At 43.8% G+C, this 21,103-nt stretch overlaps 1 protein-coding gene and 1 pseudogene across 16 annotated transcripts in view; one reads left to right on the top strand and one right to left on the bottom strand.

Moving 5' to 3' along the window:
* ADGRL3 (adhesion G protein-coupled receptor L3) overlaps positions 1 to 21,103 on the top strand; it is a 524,012-nt gene that overhangs the window by 39,034 nt on the left and 463,875 nt on the right. The gene's annotated exons all lie outside the window — the stretch shown is intronic.
* Positions 8,070 to 10,196, bottom strand: LOC310667555 (NEDD4-binding protein 3 homolog; annotated as a pseudogene). Its single transcript has one exon. The product of its transcript is annotated as an NEDD4-binding protein 3 homolog (transcript).

Here is a 21,103-nt window from a genome sequence, read left to right as displayed (position 1 = left end):
GCTGGACTTAATGGTCAGGGGTCCCTTTACCTATGTATATGTGTTTCTATCTATGCATTGGGTTGCCAACATGGTGCCCTTTGGGCACACATATGGGCACAGTGGTGCACCCCAGAGCCTACTGGGTTCCCTTCTTCCCTCCTCCCTCTCTTAAATTTGGCTTCTGTTGTCTTGCATGTCAAACATTTGTACTTCTAAATGTTCAAAAACTTTAAACAAAGAATAGGAAGTTAGACCCACATTAGAGTAGGAACTCCTGCCTTTGGTGGTAAATTTTATTTTTATTTTTAAAACATTTGTACACCCACTGGAACAAAAACAAAAAAAGCCCCAAATATGGAACAACCCTCCCCCTGTCCCACCCCCCTCCCAATGACCACTTGGTGAATATAGCTTGAGACGAAAAAAACATGTATGACATGCTTATGACTACACAGAAAAAAAATATTGTTGGATTGTCTTCCGTAGAAAATCATGGTTTATCCCAGAGCTGAAAAAAGAATTGTGACATACTTAGTTCCTGTTTATTTGCTTCCACTTAATGGACTCCTTTAGTTGTATTTCTCTTCTCTTTTGCCAAGTTTTATGGTGAAATTCAATTTTTGTGCCATAGCAATGTTCTGTAGTCTATGTCACCATGCACCAAAGGCTAAAGTATAATCTGCCAGTTAGCAGTTTTTGACACTCTCCAATCTAACTGCCAACAGCCAAAAAACAACAATTAAGGACTTGTATGTTGTATCTTCATTTTAGCGAGAAGTGTTGAATGCAGAGATAGATGTATATTCTGTTTTGTGACTCTTGCTGTTTCTTTGAAAATCACAGACCTGTAAGAAAACACTACAGGACAGTTCCAACACATGTTTGCGTAAGACTGCTGTACCTCACATCCCCTCCAACAGTTGTATTCTTTAGAGCCAGATGTATGCACTAAATGCAAGGGTAAATAAACAAAACTAAAAGCAGATAAATCCATTTTAAAGAACACTCCCTGGCCATTTCAGAAGTGGGTATGACTAGTTCCAGATACTTGACTGTGCCTCATCTGAAATTACTTGATCTATGTCTTGTTCCCAAACTCCCTCTAATGAGGAGAACGAGTTTGTTGTTTTATCGTTCAATAAAGAGCATATCTTTGAAACTAATACTTTTGTACTGTGTTCATATTCTAAAATTAAGTGCTCAAAACCAGTTAAGTCCCTTTGCACAGATTTCTTTATTGATGTTTCCGTAATGAAATTATGTGCTTAGTGAAGTTTGAGCCAATTGATGTGCAGTCCTTGCAATTTATTGACTCATTTCTCTATAGATAGGGGTTGCCAGTATTCAAAAAAGTCTCATGAACTGTGAAACCCTCTGCTAGACCAGTCATTAAACTGAACCAGCTTGTTCCAACAGTAGAAGTTTAATCCCAGTAGAAGCAATGAAGACATATCTTCCATGAGTTTCTATCTCCATTTCTTTCAGGCCGGAAGAGTAGCCTTTGGAAAATGGGTTCTGGGTTTCATTTATCATATGGAATTATTGCTGGCCTAACACAAGAATTTCACGTTTTGACTTGTCTATTTTAGCAATTTCCATGTTTAGCTATGGGCTATTAATATCATCAGGTACACAGGATATTATATAATGTAGCTGGAAAACTTCATAGTATGTCAAAAGACTTTTAGAAGACATCTGAAGGCAGCCCTGTTTAGGGAAGCTTTTAATGTTTGATGTATTACAGTATTTTAATATTTTTTTGGAAGCGCCCAGAGTGGCTGGGGAAGCCCAGCCAGATGAACGGGGTATAAATAATAAATTATTTTTGTTGTTGTTGTTGTTCTCCCCAACCTGGCTGCTTGGCATGTTTGTAGTGTATCGTGCCTGAGAGTTGAGCCCTCACACTTGGTTGGTTGGCATCTGCCTGTCTTGGGAGACAGTGGAGGAGTGATCCTTCAGGTGTGAAGTCAGATTGTTGGAGAGTTACAGCACCTGCTGTGGCTGTAGAGACCGATATGGGAGAGACATGTTTTGTTGCAGCTGGGGCAGATGAAGGCATCCGGTTGTGCTGCTATAGATGCCTCATGGCATTTCTTCTCCCTGAGCTCCTCCCAGCAGTCACTGCTGGTCACCTCTGGTCACTGCTGTGGATATAACACCTGACTGCCTCCAGGCTCTGTAGTCATCTGCAAGGGATTGGAGTCTTTGTGCTACATTTGCAGACATCTTTGTAACACAGAGGTGGTCTGCCAATGGGCCATGTGCCTGAAACCAGGCCTCACGTGAAAATGTGTATATTTAGAAAACATTTTTGCCAATTTAAAGTATTTTAGTTGGTAGGATTTGAAAGGGGGGGAATGATTTTGGGGAGAAGGATAATTGTAGAAACATTTATTCAACCTTATCCAAAGTTTGCGATTTCCATCTATTTAGTTCCATTTTACAAAGTATACATGTGATGCAAAGATTCAGCTGCAATAGTGCCTTTAGATTTTTGGGAATCGTTACCCACAGTTAACAAACTGTTTTGTTGTACAGTGGAAAGCCATATTCACTCTGTTGCCCTGGTGGGATATTTACACGTAAAATACCACAGTTGCTGTAATTTTTAAACTACAAACTTTTCAGAGCCTTCTATCTCATTGACTAGAGCAGGAATTGTCTTCAGAGCATCTGTTGTCAGTATTGCTATATCAACTGCAGGTAAAAAATCTTTATGCTCCTGCTTGTTTACCATTATGCCCGGTGTCTATTTTTATGTATGCCAAAGGTTCTAGAGAAACAACCAAAAGTGAGGGGGACAGGGGGCATCCTGTAAGTCTCAAAGCCACAGTAGTCATATCCATTTAACTCAAACCTTCATTGTAGTTGGGTTATATGGGGAGAGGGTGGGAGAGTGCTTGAATAAGCTATGTAAAACAGATACTGGGAGTTTGATCTATAATGGTCTTGGCTACAAACGGTAATAACAATACAATACAATAAAATTCAGTTTTAAAAAGCAGTTGCCAAGGTTCAATCTAAGTGGTCAAAAGCTCTGTGGGCATCCAGTGACATGATGCCCAGCGGTTGTTATATCTTACTGTAGTGTGTGATGCTTTGTTGTTGTTGTTTAGTCGTTTAGTCGTGTCCGCCTCTTTGTGACCCCCTGGACCAGAGCACGCCAGGCACTCTTGTCTTCCACTGCCTCCCACAGTTCAGTCAAACTCATGCTGGTAGCTTCGAGAACACTGTCCTACCATCTCGTCCTCTGTCATCCCCTTCTCCTTGTGCCGTCCATCTTTCCCAACATCAGGGTCTTTTCCAGGGAGTCTTCTCTTCTCATGAGGGGACCAAAGTCTTGGAGCCTCAGCTTCAGGATCTGTCCTTCCAGTGAGCACTCAGGGCTGGTTTCCTTAAGAATGGATAGGTTTGTTCTTCTTGCAGTCCATGGGCCTCTCAAGAGTCACCTCCAGCACCAGAATTCAAAAGCATCCATTCTTCGGTGATCAGCCTTCTTTATGGTCCAGCTCTCACTTCCATACATCACTACTGGGGAAACCATAGCTTTAACTATATGGACCTTTGTTGGCAAGGTGATGTCTCTGCTTTTTAAGATGCTGTGTGATGCTTAGTATCATCCTAATAGAACTTGTGCAGTTCATTAACTTTGCTTACTTTTAAAAAGATCAAACAGCCTATATGTTTGGAACAAAGGTGAAAATTCGCTTGGACACCAGACACCTTGTGAAGTTTTGGATGAAACTGAAGCAGAAGGAGATACAATAAAAACAGTGGTTGGACATAGGGTGAAGTTGAGAATGCAAGAATAACTTGGAAAATGACAAGGAAGTTGTAGTTACAACCCAAACAAAATGCTACGCTTGTCCAAAGGAATGTCGGAATACTTGCAGGTCTTCATGGAGAGCAACCAGTTAACGAATGCTATTTGTGATGAACCTGATAAAAGAGGAGGATAAGGATGCGGCGTTGCGTGTAACACCTGGATTAAAAAGAATAAAACTGAGCAAGGTGGACTCTCTTCATGAATGGCCCCTCTTCATAAACGGCCAGCTTCTCCAGGTAATGTTGGTGATACAGTAAGGCTTCATATATCAGATGTTGATTGGAGCAGAACTAGACAAGACGTATTGTGGTATTGATCATGTCAGTTGAAGATGGACAGTGCTATCAAGTAGGCACCAAAGGGGGGAAGCTGAAGCACCTTTTCAGTTGGAACAACTTTCCATTTCTTTCTTGAAAATGCATTAGCAGTTTGGAGAAGTAGCTCCTGTCAGATGAGTTCTGAGAGAAATAGCAACGCTGCAGTCATTGACTTGTGGACAGGGTTATCAGCAGTGGCACTCGAAAGCAAAGGACTCGACAAACATGTATAAATGCTTGGCTATGAATGTGCTGTTCACCTCAGAATGTCACAGTGGCTGTTGCAACTTACCAGTAAAGGATATCTTGTCAGGGAAGAGAACAGGGTGCAAATCATCATCAATTGGAAGTGACATTCATTACTGCACTCATATGCATTCTGTGTTCAGCCATATAATTTCATAACAGATTAAATCTGAACAATTCTAACATGTTGACCTGTTAAATAACTTAGGCTGCGAACCTGTAACCACTTAGCTGCACTGAACTCAGTGGGACTTACCTCTGAGTAGACATGTGTAGGATTGCACCGTTAGTCTTGTTTATTTAAGAAAGTCTCTTGGTACGTCCACCTGCGTATTTTTGGGATACGAACATGTATACTTCCGGGTTTTCGCTGCTTGCACATGCGCAGAAGCGGCGCCTCTGCTTACGGACTTTTCGGGTTGTGGACAGACCCCCGGAACAAATTAATTTTGTATCCGGAGGGTCCACTGTATTAAAAGAAAAAAATCCTGAGTTGCATCCAATGGTGTTACTCCTTTGATAGCAAGGCAGAATGGGAACTGTGTTCAAAACATACATGATACTAGGAAGGGGGAGGTATGGGCTCTGTTAAAGAGAGGGTGGTTGTGGTATTATTCAGTTCTGCATATAAGACATGCCATTTGTCAAAAAAACCGCCTACCCTTTTACTGTAAGAGTGTGTGGACAGGTGATTGCTGCTTAGTAGTGCAGCAAAGCGACACATGCTCACATTGAATAAACGCAAGCATTAATTGGTGACGAACTGAACATTTTGACTTATGAATGCATAGAAAATTGAATACTTTAATAGGTCTTCTTTGGCGATCACTTGTAGCCAAGTAAGATTGTCTTCCATAAACACGGTGTTAACAGTGAGTCCGTAAGTGACTGTGGAGGCCAGTTCTGGATCCACACGTCCTTCCACAGTGGGGACAATTGGTTTCTGGGTGGGAGTTGATCACGGTGTGGATTTGCCAAGCGTACCTTCCTCTTAGCACGTTTCTCTCTTGCATCCTGAGTTCGAGTGTCTTCAAAGCCCAGGACACCTTTGGCAAAGGCTGTTCTCGATTTGACACTTCTGGTGGGATGTACACATCTTGAAATGACATTTGTCAGAAAAACAAAATAAGAATACTTAAGAGTGTAGAAGAGGACGGGAGTAAAATGCTGGCTTAAGAAAGAAAGAAAAGGTGCTTGAAATAAAATTTATTCCAGGCCAAATGTGTTTTGGAAGAAACATTTCTGCAGAACTACATTTTTAGCGGAGATTCTCACCAAATATCTGGGACACTTCCAGCAGGAGTTGCCTGCCGTAGATGCTCCCCCTGTTTTGTGCTTGTCTTTTCTATAAGTAGTGTACCATGGTAACCAGGAGATCAACTTTTAGGATAATTATAGATCTGAAAACACTGTGCAACATTATTAATATGGTATAAGTAGTGTTATAGCATTTGCCACGTCTACTGTAATCTATTTATTTTAAGCATTTTAAACCCACTCTTTTAGTCAAGGCTTCCAGAGCAGCTTACAAAAACTCGTAGATTCCCTTCCTTCAGGCTTGCATCTAAAGGACATGGTGCATAAGGGAAAAAGGGGAGTTAAGGAGATTCAGGCATTCCTTCTTAACAGTTGTTACACTGACCCGCTGGGGTGGTAGCCTGATATAATGATTGCCACTAGGTGACAGTTGAGTGAGAGCCAAGGGCATCTTGTGTTCAGCAACGGCGATGGATGTTTCTCCTCTCTTCTGTTTTGCAGCCTGGTGTAATTAAAGAACTCCGCATTTGTTTGTCATTCAATACATGGCATGGGCATCCCAAACACAGATGCCCTATGAGAAAAGTCATGTGCTGTTGTACAATCCTTCGCACCTCCCTTAATAGCATGTCACCAGTAAATCTATCCTGTAGACCTAGCCTCACACTGGTATCTATCTATATTGGAGCCCCCAAACCCCAGAAAACTAAGCAGTCTCAAGAGATCAGCTTGGCCAGAGTTTGGTATCAGAATAGCTATTGCTCAGTGGTGTCCGTTACGTATCACAATAAACTTGTTTTCTTTCTGAAGTTCTTTGCAATGCAGAACTTTGACCCCTTGTTTGCGGTCCTTTTTCTCACAGTCAGTCAGATACTGTTCCCGTGATGTTTTGCAGTTGTACAATGCAAGTGTGGAATTGGGCAGTTGTTGTTTAGTTGTTTAGTCGTGTCCGCCTCTTCATGACCCCATGGACCAGAGCACGCCAGGCCCTCCTGTCTGCCACTGCCTCCCGCAGTTGGGTCAAACTCATGCTGGTAGCTTCGAGAACACTGTCCAACCATCTCGTCCTCTGTCGTCCCCTTCTCCTTGTGCCCTCCATCTTTCCCAGCATCAGGGTCTTTTCAGGGAGTCTTCTCTTCTCATGAGGTGGCCAAAGTCTTGGAGCCTCAGCTTCACGACCTGTCCTTCCAGGGAGCACTCAGGGCGGATTTCCTTAAGAAATTGGGCAGTGGCTTATGTTAAATCCAGCAGTTTATGTTAAATTTTATCAAACTTTTTTCAAAGTAAGTTTCTAGCCCTTTTAGCTGTGAGCATGAGCTTGAAAGTGTTTACAATTCCTGGTAAAATATCAGAAGTCAGAAGTGGAGATGGAGCAATAGTTTCAATGGGGAGAACTTCAGTTCAGTGGTGTGATTTAGCTCTTTACTCCTCCCTATGACTAGCAGCAGCAGAATAAATTAGGGAAGTAAAAAAATATATGGAAATATAACCTGATTTGCATAATGATTGCACACTAGTCAGTAGTAGCGCAACAAAAAGCATTTATCACTACTCCAGGCCATTCTTGTGCAGTTTTTCAGAAGATATTTTGAGATGAAATTCTTAAATTCTTTACTCAAAATATTTTGTGCTGTAATATTGGGACGGTGTGACTGTTTACCACATGTAGTATATATTTCTTCATGCATGAATACTGTTCCACAGGCAGGCTAACGTAGTGTTGTCGACTGGTTGGTTTCTGCAAAGTGTGGGTGGCTTTGGTAGTCTTGGCTGGCTTCCCCTGTGGGAAGGGGCCAGTTCCAGTATCTCTTAGCAGAGGTCCTTGGAGTATCTCCAAAGTGCGCTGTGAAGTCAGGTAGTTTCCCCAGCCCATCATATCTTAGAGCTGAAACGTGGGGCATAGGACTTGTCAGGCTTACCAGATGCTCACCATGGTGAGCATATTTATGAACTTCTAATTGCTTAGTCTAATAAGAATGGGTAAGTATTTAAGAATTGATATGTAAATTGCACTTTGCAGAAGACAATTACTTGTAGTAAGAATGCATGTCACTTATCTATTATAAGATTTAATGAAAACATGTTTGGGTTTTCCTGCAGCTTGTGGGGGAAGGGAAGGCTGAAAGGCCAAATTTCCTTTCAGATTGAATGAATATTCCTGTAATAATATACTATAGCCACATCAGCAGAAGTCCTGACAAGTTATTCTATATTAAAAGTGATCGCATCCGACTCGTCAAATGAAAAGCCAGCAAGTCTTGTCTTCTGGCTGAATAAATGGACCTACAGTAGACTTTTGACCCTATAACTGAAAAGTTGCATTCTTTGAAGATGCAATATAACAACAGCAGCACAGCAGCTGCTTTGTTGATGTAAATGCAGTTAATGAATTTGTGTGTTAGAACCTGCTCTACTACGATTATCTTCAGGCAGATTGTGTCCCAATATTTTATTAACAAATTTCAAATATTTGTACATAGGAAAGAATAATATATCGAAAATAATTACATAAATAGAACAGTGTTGTTGTATGAATGTTTGGCAAACAAAGTTGAAAGAATGGAAACTTAAACACTAATACAGTGGTGGAATAAGCAAAATTATGAAAAGTAGCAACAAGCTAGACAGAGCAAGGGCAACTGTGGATGGACGGAAAATGCCAGGTGCAATGCTGGGATTCCATTCCATGGACGGCAGCAGTCTTCAAAATCCTCTATGGACGAGGTGAACCAGACCTTTAGCTGATACATCTGGGCTCAGCTTGGAACTTCCAGGACTGACTTAGCTGCCTCTCCAGTGCCTGGTTGCGGTAGTACATCTCCGCACACCTGGCCTGCATCTCTCGCTGATAGCACATGACTATTTTCTTCTCCTCTTCCCAAGTTTTCCTCTCCTGCTCAAAGCTTGCCTCTTGCAGCTGGGCCTTGGCACCTCTCGCGCAGCAATTCTCCCCATAGCCATTCAGCGCCCTCTGCACTCTCCCCCTTCACCCCCCTACTTTTGGAGCCATCTGTTTCACAAGCCAAAACGTCCTGGCATGCTTGCATGGGAGAGTCCCATGGAGGAACAGGGGAGCCACGCTCTGGCAAGGTTTGGGAAGAGTCCCCCAACGGTGCCACTTGCGAGTCCTTGGCTTGCAACTCTGTTTGGACTTCCCGCAGCTGTGTTTTCAAACTGAAGATTTCACCCTGTTTCTGGGCCATCTCATGGGCATCTGGGAACTGCTGCTTGAGCACTGAAATCCCTGCAGTCTTCTGACAGACGTCTCACTGGGTCTCCTCCAATATGGGACTCAGGCGCTCTTCCTGTTGGTGCTGCTGCCTCAGCTCCTCGCACTGACTCTGTTGAAGGTCTAGCTCTTCTTGGAGCCGTTTCTCTTCCTGCTGAGCTTTGCAGAGCTGCAGCTGAACCTCCTGCTTCAGTTCATCCAGCTCATCCATCCACAAACGCCATTTGTCCTCAAATATCTGAGTGAAGGGACCATCATTCTCACTCAGTCAGCTGGTCCTCGAGCTGCTTCACCACATCTTCCAAGGAGTTTGTGGGTTCATTCGGAGGGTGTGGTTCCCCAGAGCTCTGCAGGGGGCTCAGGCTCTTGCAAGACAGAGTTGTTTTGTCTACAGCCAAAGGGTCCCGTGGCCCCTGAGAAGCCCTGTCTAAGGAGTCGCCAGTGTGGTTGTTGTGGCCTGCGGAAGCATTGAGCTGGGTTGGAGCAGGTTTGAAACATGAAGTGTCGGTGGGGAAGCTTTGGATAGAGTTTGTGCTCTCATCCAGGCTGATGGTGTGCAGCAGGTGACTGCGGAGAGGGCTGCGTTGCGAGGAGCTGCTGGTGATGTTCTGGGTCAGGGTCCTGTTGCTCTTAGACAGCTTCTGGCCTTTGGCTGATGACCGCCTCGGCATGGATAACAGGCTCTTCCATGATACCACCTTGAAGGCAGAGGGTCTGATCCGACACTTGTCGAAGCGTCCACGTTCAGGCAATGAGCTCTTGGAGAAATCAGCTGCCTGCTGATGGTCCCGGAAATACCGCTCGGGGGACTGGTTCTCCTGGTCACTCTCATAGTCCCTTTGAAAGCCACCTCCAGATGACTGGTGCTTGTTCTCAGCCCGGGTGTCCCACTTGCCCCAATGGAAGTAGCCCAAAACTCCACGCTGTGACGTTCCTTTCCGGAACAGCCCGTCTGGCTGACGCATGCCATGCAGACCTCCTGGAGAAGTCGGCAAGAAATCCTGTTTCTCTACTTGGCTGCCCACGTTGCCCATGCAGCCGTCGCTGTCAGGCTCAGAATCCAGAGTGAAAGGATCAAACAGACAATGGCAGGGGTTACCGGTCACATGAGAGGCCTGTTCTGTTGCTATGGAGTTTTAAACACAAGCAGAATGCCAGCACATGATGGCTGCCTGCAGCCTGATCCCCGGCTAGACTGGGCTGGACTCCATTCCGCGACCTCCTCCTCCTCCTCCTGCAGCCCATTGGTCGGCTCCATAGTCGCTGTCTTTCCATCCATTTATATATTCATTCTTAGCACTCTTGTTTAGTTGCTAACAACATACCATATTTTTCCATATATTAAAAGGATTTAGTCAAAATTTGGGGGTTGTCTTAGACATGGTTGGTCAATGCTCAGGAGTTCCGGCTCTGGCTCTGGTGCAGGTGGCCCAGACTCTGGCTTGGGTGGCCTGGGCTCGGGTTCGGTTTGGGCTTTTATCACGGGCTCAGGTGGCTCGGGTTTGGGCTCTGGCCCGATTTCTTAATTTTGGGTTCAAAAAAATAAGGGTCGTCTTATACATGGGAGCATCTTATACACTGAAAAATATGATATTCTTTCAATAATAAAAAAAAACCCATTTGCAGTTTTTCCAACTTGGGATTATATATAATTATATTGTTAGCTTGCTGTATAATTTCAGAAGATCATTTATACAGCTTTTGGGGCATTGGTCCATTGGCTTTGGTACATTGCAAAACCTATAGTTGGACATTGATTCTATGGATGTAATAGCTCATGAGAGGGGAGTTGGAGGGGGTGGCTGATGGCCATGGCTTCCACTGCAGTAAGCTTTATTGTACCAGCCAAAGACCATGACAAAACCATTCAAACACTATCCACATGGCTCCCACTAACTCGTCCCAACTTTCACAGGAAGTCCTCCCAATGTTTTAAATTCCACACCATGTTTTCTGTGTCATCCAAGAGGAAATTTTCACCAGACTTTTCCTACTGAAGTCGATGATGATGATGATGATGATGATGACGACGACGACTACTACTACTGCTACTACTACCACAACTACTAATACATTTATTTAATAGTTTTATACGCTACACCTTCCTCCAGAAGAGCCCAGTTTGGCAACTGGCAGGGCTATTAATTAGTCAGATGAAGATGGAGGCAAGGCAGCATTAAGATTCAGGAGCACAAAATGTTGGTAGTTGAAAAGAAAAGGCTAGAATAAAGGGCAAGTGTAGTTTCTTCTGGTTTTTGACCAGAAATGAATTATTTGGCCACCAAGTCAACCATAACGACTGGGTGTGTAGATGGCTGGCTGAGGCCCATTGTCTGATTAATTCACAACAAATGCAGTGTCTGGCGAATTAGCCTTGGCGTGATTTCCTACAGGGCTCACAAGTGCAAGTTGTAGTTGCTTCACCTTGAAGTAGTGATTGTAGTAATGAACTATGAGTAGGTAGGCACTGCTTGCCATCATATCTTGCTGATTCAATACTAGTACTTACCATGCGCTGCAGGTGGATTCTAGACCGTTAGCTGTCTTTGGTACTTGGCACACATGCTAAAGGTTTTGGACTATACCGTCACTTGTAGTTTCCCTTGCATTTCCTTTGAGTTTATTTATAAATTAAGTTTCTTTTGGCCACCCTTTGATCGTACAGTTCCAAGGCAGGTTACAACACAATTCCAATAAAAGTGAAAGTAGGTGAAACCATCTCACCACATTTCAACCCCTATGGAATATCCCATGGTTTATTGCAGAAGTAGACTAAAATCCACAACAGCCTTGGCAGAATGCTAGGTCTTTATCTAACACTGAAATGCCAACAGCACTGATGCAATTCCTACCTCCAGGAAGAGGGTGTTCCATAATTGGGATGTCGCCATATTCCATGTTACTGCATGAGCTATATTCCATAAGAACCTTATCCTTAAACATTTCATCCCTGTTTGCTAAGGCACTACCCCTCGTAAACAACTACAGTGCAGTTATCCATGGCTCCGTTGTTTTTGGTAAGATCTTGTTCTCATTCTCCATATGAAGGCTGCAGTATGCCTCAAATAATTAAATAATCTACCTAGGTCTTTTATGTCTCCGGTAATCTTTCTGCTGGGCACTCACGCTCTGCAGATATCGAAGCAGAGCAGCAGGTGATTTTGTGAAAAAGATAAATGAAGCTTTTAACTTGAAAGACTATTTTCTGCTCCTCTGCTTCAATTAAAATAAAATAAAACCCAGGGCTCTTCAGTGCTCTGCAGGCAGCATTCTGGACAAAGCACTTGGATGAAACCAACTTCTTGCAAACATGTAGAAATCCAGTAGATGGAAAAGTCGACAGAGTGACGGGAGCAAGGCAAGGCTTCTGGGGGGACCCTGATTTAGCTCGGGATGCTTTGTGGTGCAACTCAAATTCCCCCAATTTGCCTGGTTATCTGGCGCATTCCTAGTATATGCTTTTAACAGTCTTCTACCTACAGTAGGATATCATGCAAAGGACACTCCCCCATAAACTGCATGTGGTTTGTATAAGCACCTGGTTGTTGGCATCTGTCTGCCTCTGGATACAATGGAAGAGTGCTCCTTCAGGCCAAAAGTCTAACCTTTGGGAGAGTTACAGGACCTGTAGAGACCGATGCAGGAGAGACATGTTTTATTGCAGGTGGGGCAGATGAAGGTGTCCTGTTTTGCTGCTGGTGGTGGTGCACCGTTTCGTTTCTTCTCTCTGCAGTCCTCCTAGTGGTTATCCCTTCTCTACTTACTGATGTGGATACATGACCTGACTGCTTGTCTCCAGGCACTGCAGTCATCTGCAAGGGATTCCCACACTGCGGGGTTAATGTTGCCAGCTTTTGTGTCTTTCAGAGCCAGTGTGGTGTAGTGGTTAAGAGCGGTAGTCTCCTAATCTGGGGAACAGGGTTCGATTCCCCGCTCCTCCACCTGCAGCTGCTGGGTGACCTTGGGCTGGTCACAGTTCTCTGAAGTATCTCAGCCTCACTCACCTCGCAGAGTGTTTGTTGTGGGGGAGGACGGGAAAGGAGATTGTTAGCTGCTTTGAGACTCCTTAGGGTAGTGATAAAGCGGGATATCAAATCCAAACTCCTCCTCCTCCTCCTCTTCTTCTTCACATTTGCAGACATCTTTGTAATGCATATCTTTGGTCTGCCAACAGGCCCGGTGCCTGAAGCCAACTCCTCGTAGAGCATGTCCTTGAGGATCCTGCCATCTTCCATTCTCTGGACATGACCAACCCAGCATAGAGGTTGTTGAGACAGGAGTGTGGACATGCTAGGTGTGTGGGCTTGGGAGAACACATATTTGCCTGCGACTCTGTCCTGCCATGTGATGCCCAAAATCTTCCGGACGCAGCACAAATGGAAGGCATTGAGGAGCTCCTGTAAACTGCCCACAACTCACTTCCCTAAAGCAGCATGCTCAACACACAAGCCTGGTAGACCATCTTGATATTGGTTGTTAGCATCACATTCTCCCATACTCTTTTGGAGATGTGAGCCATTGCTGCAGCTGTCTTGCCAATACTTTTGTGGTGGAGCCCAGGTCCTCAGAATTGTCTACCACCTCAAGTGTGTGGTCGCCAATGCTGATGTGTGGAGTGCTGGCGACAGCTTGACCCAGGATATTGGTGTTCGTCAGGTTGATGGTGAAACTGAGTTCCATGCAGGGCAAAACAGTTGATGAGTCCCTGTAGAACTTCCGCACGAGTGTGCTCTCAAGGCTGGGTCATTTGCAAACAACTTCTCTTGTATAAGTACGAATGCATGTACAGCAGGAGCAGGGCAGGAGTATGTTGATTGTACTTACTGTTGGGTCATATGAAGAGGAATCATATGTTTGATTACTGATTTTAGCTTCAACGCTGGCAACTACAGATGCTGCCCAGCTATATTTCTTGTGTTCTGTCTGAATCAGAAGAGGCAGCTGAGATGCTAGATAGATGTTTAGAGGTAGTGGTGGCCTGGATGTCGCTCAACAAATTGAAACATAGCTCTTAGGTGTTTTAAGTCCTCAAGTCTAGGAGGTGGAAAGGCAGGCCGTTGTGTATGGGGTTGCACTCCCCCGGAAGCAGCAAGTGTGTAGCTTAGGTGTGATACTGGATTATTTCTGGAGGCCCAAGTAACCTTGGTGTGTGGGATTGCCTAGATCTAGTTTCAGCTGGTGTGCCAGTGACACCCTCTGGACAGCGTTGACTTGGCCACAGCGCTTATGCAGTAGCCAGATTACTGGCTGGGGCTGCATTTAGAATGCATATATCCCTTGTTCTGAAACAGCATGGATTTCCAGAAGGTTTCTGAGCCTAATTCAAGGTGATTGCATTGGTGTTTAAAACCGCAAATCAGTTAGGCCCCAAATCTGAGATACCACCTCCTTTTGTACAGACCCTCTCTCAGGTGTTAAGATCAGCAGAAGGGGCCCTCTTGGTAGCTTTACCATCCTCAGAAGCTCAGGATGTTGGTGGCCCTAAAAAGGGCAAACTCTGTGGCAACCATTAAATTGTGGAAATCCTTTCTCCCAGAGGTGCGTCCGACAAATTTGCTATGTACGATATGAACTTTAGCCTGGCTTTTGACACCTGAGATGTGTGTTTTCAGGATCCTCCCTATACCTGTGACTGTCATTTGTTTAACTTTTTTAATTCTGAACTTTAAATTGTTGTTACTCACCCTGGGACCTACTGGTGAAGGACAGTACTACTACTACTAATTATTATTATTGTTGTTCTTGTTGTTGTTGTTGTTGCCTTTTTATGAAAGTTCGGGATAGCTCAGTCAGTAAAAACATGAGACTCTTAATCTCACAGTTGCACATTCTGCCCCCATGTTGGGCAAAATTATCCTGCATTGCAGGGCATTAGACTAGTTGACCCTCATGGTCCCATCCAACTCCAAAATTCTATGATGAGCAGCCTCCCAGCAGAGCCCTTAAGGCAGAACTGCACAGTGTTGCCCCTTGACTAAGAGAAGAAAGGGAATTAGGCTGCTAGGCTGCTAGGCTGCTAGGCTGTTGTTGTTGCTTAGTCGTTTAGTCGTGTCCGCCTCTTCCTGACCCCATGGACCAGAGCATGCCAGGCACTCCTGTCTTCCACTGCCTCCTGCAGTTTGGTCAAACTCATGCTGGTAGCTTCGAGAACACTGTCCCACCATCTTGTCCTCTGTCGTCCCCTTCTCCTTGTGCCCTCCATCTTTCCCAACATCAGGGTCTTTTCCAGGGAGTCTTCTCTTCCCCTGAGGTGGCCAAAGTCTTGGAGCCTCAGCTTCAGGATCTGTCCTTCCAGTGAGCACTCAGGGCTGATTTCCTTCAGAATGGAGAGGTTTGATCATCTTGCGGTCCATGGGACTCTCAAGAGTCTCCTCCAGCACCAGAATTCAAAAGCATCCATTCTTCGGCGATCAGCCTTCTTTATGGTCCAGCTCTCACTTCCATACATCACTACTGGGAAAACCATGGCTTTAACTATACGGACCTTTGTTGGCAAGGTGATGTCTCTACTTTTTAAGTTGCTGTCTAGGTTTGTCATTGCTTTTCTCCCAAGGAGCAGCCGTCTTTTAATTTCGTGACTGCTGTCACCATCTGCAGTGATCATGGAGCCCAAGAAAGTAAAATCTCTCACTGCCTCCATTTCTTCCCCCTCTATTTGCCAGGAGGTGATGTACTTCATTTTATTTCATTTAGAGACTGCTTAACCACAAAACTCTCTTATGCGGTGTCTTGTCTTGTGAATTTGTTAAGCCCCTCTTGGTTGAGATGATGCCATGTTGGTGTGCTACACAACACTCAGCACACTGGTCTACCACATAAAGTTATGATAGTGGATAGTAGATGCCTGTACGAATTAGTCCTAATAGGCCTAACTAGAAGTAGACCACAGAAGGATGAAAAGTCTAAAGCAGTGGTTACAAGAAAGATTTATCGCCAGTATGTTTTCCTGATGGGAATTCTGGAAAGTACCTTGATAATAAATCTTTCTCGTCTGTATTGGCTTTTCCCTTTTTCATCATTCTTGACCGTTAAACTGGTCTGCAGGCAACTAAAATTAGGAAGCAGAGTTGGGTGCTGGGATAGGAAAGGAGGAGGAGACTCATGAGGGTAGAATTTTCACAGTTGCATATATTTTTCTGTTACCAGTAAGTTCTGTTTTTGAAGTGTTTCACCTGTCATTGTTCTGTTTTACTTAACATGGAGGGGGTGATCTTGTCTTAGAAAGCAGCAAATGTACCCACAGTTCTTTAGTCAGATATTTGAAGGTAATTGCTTCCTCTTTTCCTTTAGCTCGACAAATGTACAGCAAAATTTCTTATCCTAATTGTTCATCGGGGAGTTCATGCTGATTACATTATAGTTTCATTATACCATGTGTGGGTGTAATAAGTACTTCACGTATGAAACTAGTAACACATCCTTTCTTATGATGAAAAAAAATTGTATTTTATACAACTGTGGGTAACCCAAAACATTTCCTTGGTGGCATTTTATCACTCCTTGAATGAAGTTCTGTGAGTTTCATTGACCTTTCCTACTCAGTATTCTAAGCCGAATAAACATTTATTTCCTAGTCCTGGAGACATTTATTGGCGAGTCCCATTAATTTCATTCGGACTTGAGTGGAAATAAGTGTGTGCAAGGATAATTGTCATCAAGAGGCAAAGATCTTCAAAACCATGGGCTGTCTTGGAGAAGGAAAACCTTACAATACAAATCTGGATTGAAAATGTTACTCAATATCCCTGAATAAAATGCTCTGTTTTGTTACCTTTCAAAGTGAAAACGATGGCTCTTTTGATGCTAGCAGACCTATTGTTCGAAGCCTTTACTCTGCAGGATTTAAGAAATTTAAAAAATGGGCTTTTGTTGTTGTTTTTTATCTGTTGTGGTTGAGTATTGATTTTTTTTATACTTTGCCATAATAAGGTTTTGGCTGGAAAAGTGGGGTAAATGTATCTAAAATAATTGAAGAACCAGGCTGAGATTGTGAGCTGGGAAGACATTGGTCCATATTTTGTTCCTGTTTTGAATTTAGTAGATGTACCATGTGCTGTAGACCCCACCCCAGTCTGGGCTCAGTGGCCTACCTTACAAAGCTGTATTGACGAATGAGATGGCATATCTGACACACCAAGAACACTTTCAAACCCCTAGAGAAATGCCAAGAAGTACTTATGATTGAGCTTTATTTGGTTCCGTTGGTAGACTAAAAAACCTTTATTCAGTGAAGACAAAGTTTTATCAGTTGGACTTCTCTCTTTTGGGTGAATTGTTAACTGTAATGGGTAATAAGCAACAGCAAAGCATTGGAATTTATTGAAAGCAATCAACCGCACGTTATGTTACGCTTCCTCCAGTTCCTCACTTAGAGGCACCTGCACTTAGATTTGGGCAACACGCAAATGTATTTAGACTCGGTCAGTTAAGACAGATGGTTAATCAATTTGTAAATCCTTTAATTGGTTGACAGTCCTTATTATTAGTGTTTGTCTGCAACGGAGAAACAAGTCCAGCTCCAGGTTTTGAGAGCCCTTGAATAAATAGACTCTGGTGGTCTCCCCAGAAGGCACCGCGCTTGCCCAGGATGGGGGCAGCAATGCTTAATAGAAGTTGTCACCACTCCCGCTTCTGCAGCCAGTGGGCTGTTTGCTTTCCTATGCAGTGTAGGCGCTGCTGATGGGAGCTGTGAGATGAGTGGGGTAGCATGCCAAAATCCTTATTCCCAAAGTATCAATCAGGATACCATTCCCTCCATGTGCCGACATCACAGGTGACATATTTTAGCTGCTGTGACACTGGGGAGCTGGGTGGCACAGCCTGGAGCTCTACTCACTGGTGAGCCAGTGTGGTGTAGTGGTTAGCGCGGTGGACTCGTAATCTGGTGAACCGGGTTTGTGTCTCCGCTCCTCCACCTGCAGCTGCTGGGTGACCTTGGGCTAGTCAGTAGTGTTGACTTAATGATGACAGCCCTGCCTCAGTGGATGACAGTGGAGGTTGGTGGGGCCGGGGCATTTTGTTTGTGTGTGCATGGGTCACATCTCCATTCAGCACTGCCTCCCCAATCCCTGCCAACCACAGAGGGCCAGCAAGCTGTGGCTGCCATTTTCTTTTCTTCCAAATGCGTTTTGATGCTCGTCATAAAGATGGCTTACACAAAACAAGCGAAATACCATGAAAATCCCTGAAACAAGAAGTAATCGACCTTGCTGTATAATTTCAAAAGTTTATTTATACAGCTTTTGGGGCATTACCATTGGCTTTGGTACATTGAAAAACCTATAGTTTGACATTGATTCTATGGATGTAATGGCTCATGAGAGGGGAGTTAGAGAGGGTGGCTGATGGCCATGACTTCCACTGAAATAAATTCAAAGAATATTCTCCTTAGTAAGTAAGCTTTATTGTACCAGCCAAAGGCCATGATATAACCATCCAAACACTATCCACATGGCTTCCACTGACTCGTCCCAACTTTCACAGGAAGTCCTCCCAATGTTTTATATTCCACACCATGTTTTCTATGTCACCCAAGAGGAAATTTTCACCAGACTTTTCCTACTGAAATCTTTTGTGGGTTATTATTATTATTTATTTTATTTCTATACCGCTTTAAATTTTCAAGGAAAATCTGAAAGTGGTTTACAGCATATTAAAACATCAACAAAACAATCCAGAACGAAACATTTCTGAAGAAAGTCAGATACAGAATATACAGTCAAAGCAACATAGTTAACAGAAAACTACAATGTTATCTTAAAGATTTCAAAATAAAACATTACAAAGGAGGTCAACTACAGAATACATATTTAACACAAAGTTAACAAAAAATATTAAACATTTCCAAAAAAACCCAAAACCATTTCTAAGTGAAGTCGAATATAAAATGCACATTTAAAACATCATATTTTATGCGATTACTTTATTCCAGCATCAGTTTCCGCTTTTCTAGGTGTGACATTTAGTCCTTGCAGGAAAACAAGATAGGCACAGTTACCTTTGGCTTGGTTCAGCCATCCCTGGCCAGCATCTCATTTGCACTGTGCTGCTCAGGATCACCTTGTCAAGCTTCTAGTCCAGTGTTTGTACTCAGAGAGATCAGCATGTGGTTTGTTGTTGTTGTTTAGTCATTTAGTCATGTCCACCTTCTCGTGACCCCCTGGACCAGAGCACGCCCAGTACTCCTGTCTTCCACTGCCTCCCGCAGTTTGGTCAAACTCATGCTGGTAGCTTCAAGAACACTGTCCCACCATCTCGTCCTCTGTCGTCCCCTTCTCTTTGTGCCCTCCATCTTCCCAACATCAGAGTCTTTTCCAGGGAGTCTTCTCTTCTCATGAGGTGGCCAAAGTCTTGGAGCCTCAGCTTCAGGATCTGTCCTTCCAGTGAGCACTCAGGGCTGATTTCCTTCAGAATGGAGAGGTTTGATCTTCTTGCAGTCCATGGGACTCTCAAGAGTCTCCTCCAGCACCATAAAGCATCAATTCTTTGGTGATCAGCCTTCTTTATGGTCCAGCTCTCACTTCCATACATCACTGCTGGGAAAACCATAGCTTTAACTATACGGACCTTCTGGAGGAGGAACCGGCAAGCCACTCCAGTATCCCTGCCAACAAAATTCCATGGACAAAGCATGTGGTATGTACACCATAAGGGTGCCGGTTGTCGTGATACTCCGGCTCAACGCAATGGTTTCATTATTGGCTTCTGTGTAATAATAGAGATAGGTGCTGAAACTGATTCACAAGAGGCAGAGAAAGTACTACTTCACAGGGCATTTAATTAACTTCCAGAATTTGCTGCCGCAAGATGCGGTAATAGCCAATGAGTTAGATGGCTTTAAAAGTAGATTAGACAATATCACGGAGAATAGGTCTGTCAGCGGCAATTAGCTACGGCAGCTAAATGGAATCTCCACCTACACAGGTAAACAAATACCGTATTTTTCAGCGTATAAGACACCCCCATGTATAAGACGACCCCAATTTTTGGAGCCCAAAATGAAGAAATAAATTTATTTATATATTTAATTGCAACATCCCATGTATGAGACGACCCCTAATTTTAAACTTAAAAAATTTGGGGGGAAATACAGTCTTATACACGGAAAAATACAGTAAGTATTGGGCAATTGCTTACCTGTCCTGCTTGTGGCTTCTCATAAGCATCTGGTTAGCCTTTAATAAAAAAGGGAATATGAAACAATAAAAACAATTATCTATAAAATGCTGGTAGGTGAGATATCTGTTGCTCTGCTAATATAATGCTTCATCAGCACAGTGTTGTCCGCACTTCACTTTGCTGAAGGTTGGAATGCTATCTTACAGTTCAGCCTTTTTCTTGATTACCTTAATAGAATTATTTGAATCTTGTGCTGCATAGTTTCAAGTGTGAGACCAGAGAATGTATAGATTTTCAGCTCCATTCACATTTTAGTTCTCATCTTAAAGTTCATCCACCTTTTTCAGGCTAGCCTTGCACGCCACACAGTAATTTCTTCTTCTTCTTCTTCTTCTTCTTCTTCTTCTTCTTCTTCTTCTTCTTCCCATTTGTGGCGCAGCGCACTTTCAGCACAGTATAATAATAATAATAATAATAATTTATTATTTATACCCCGCCCATCTGGCTGGGCTTCCCCAGCCACTCTGGGCGGCTTCCAACAAAACACTAAAACACAATAACATACTAAACATTAAAAGCTTCCCTAAACAGGGCTGCCTTTAGTTGTCTTTTAAAAGTAAAATAGTTGTTTATTGCCTTGACATCTGGTGGGAGGGCGTTCCACAGGGCAGGCGCCACTACCGAGAAGGCCCTCTGCCTGGTTCCCTGTAACTTGGCTTCTCACAGTGAAGGAACTGCCAGAAGGCCCTCGGTGCTGGACCTCAGTGTCTGGGCAGAACGATGGGGGTGGAGATGCTCCTTCAGGTCTACTGGGCCTTTGAGGCCGTTTAGGGCTTTCAAGGTCAGCACCAACACTTTGAATTGTGCTTGGAAATGTACTGAGGGCCAATGCAGATCTCTTAGGACCGGTGTTATGTGGTCTTGGCAGCCGCTCCCAGTCACCAGTCTAGCTGCCGCATTCTGGATTAGTTGTAGTTTCCGGGTCACCTTCAAAGGTAGCCCCACGTAGAGCGCAGTGCATTAGTCCAAGCGGGAGATAACCAGCGCATGCACCACTCTGGCAAGACAGTCCACAGGCAGATAGGGTCTCAGCCTGCGTACCAGATGGACACTGAGGTCCAGTGCCAA

The sequence above is a fragment of the Podarcis tiliguerta genome (assembly GCF_965153285.1).
Source record: "Podarcis tiliguerta genome assembly, chromosome: 17".
NCBI lineage: Eukaryota > Metazoa > Chordata > Lepidosauria > Squamata > Lacertidae > Podarcis > Podarcis tiliguerta.
Note: the sequence above shows the minus strand (reverse complement) of the source record. Positions and strands in the feature narration are given on the sequence as shown.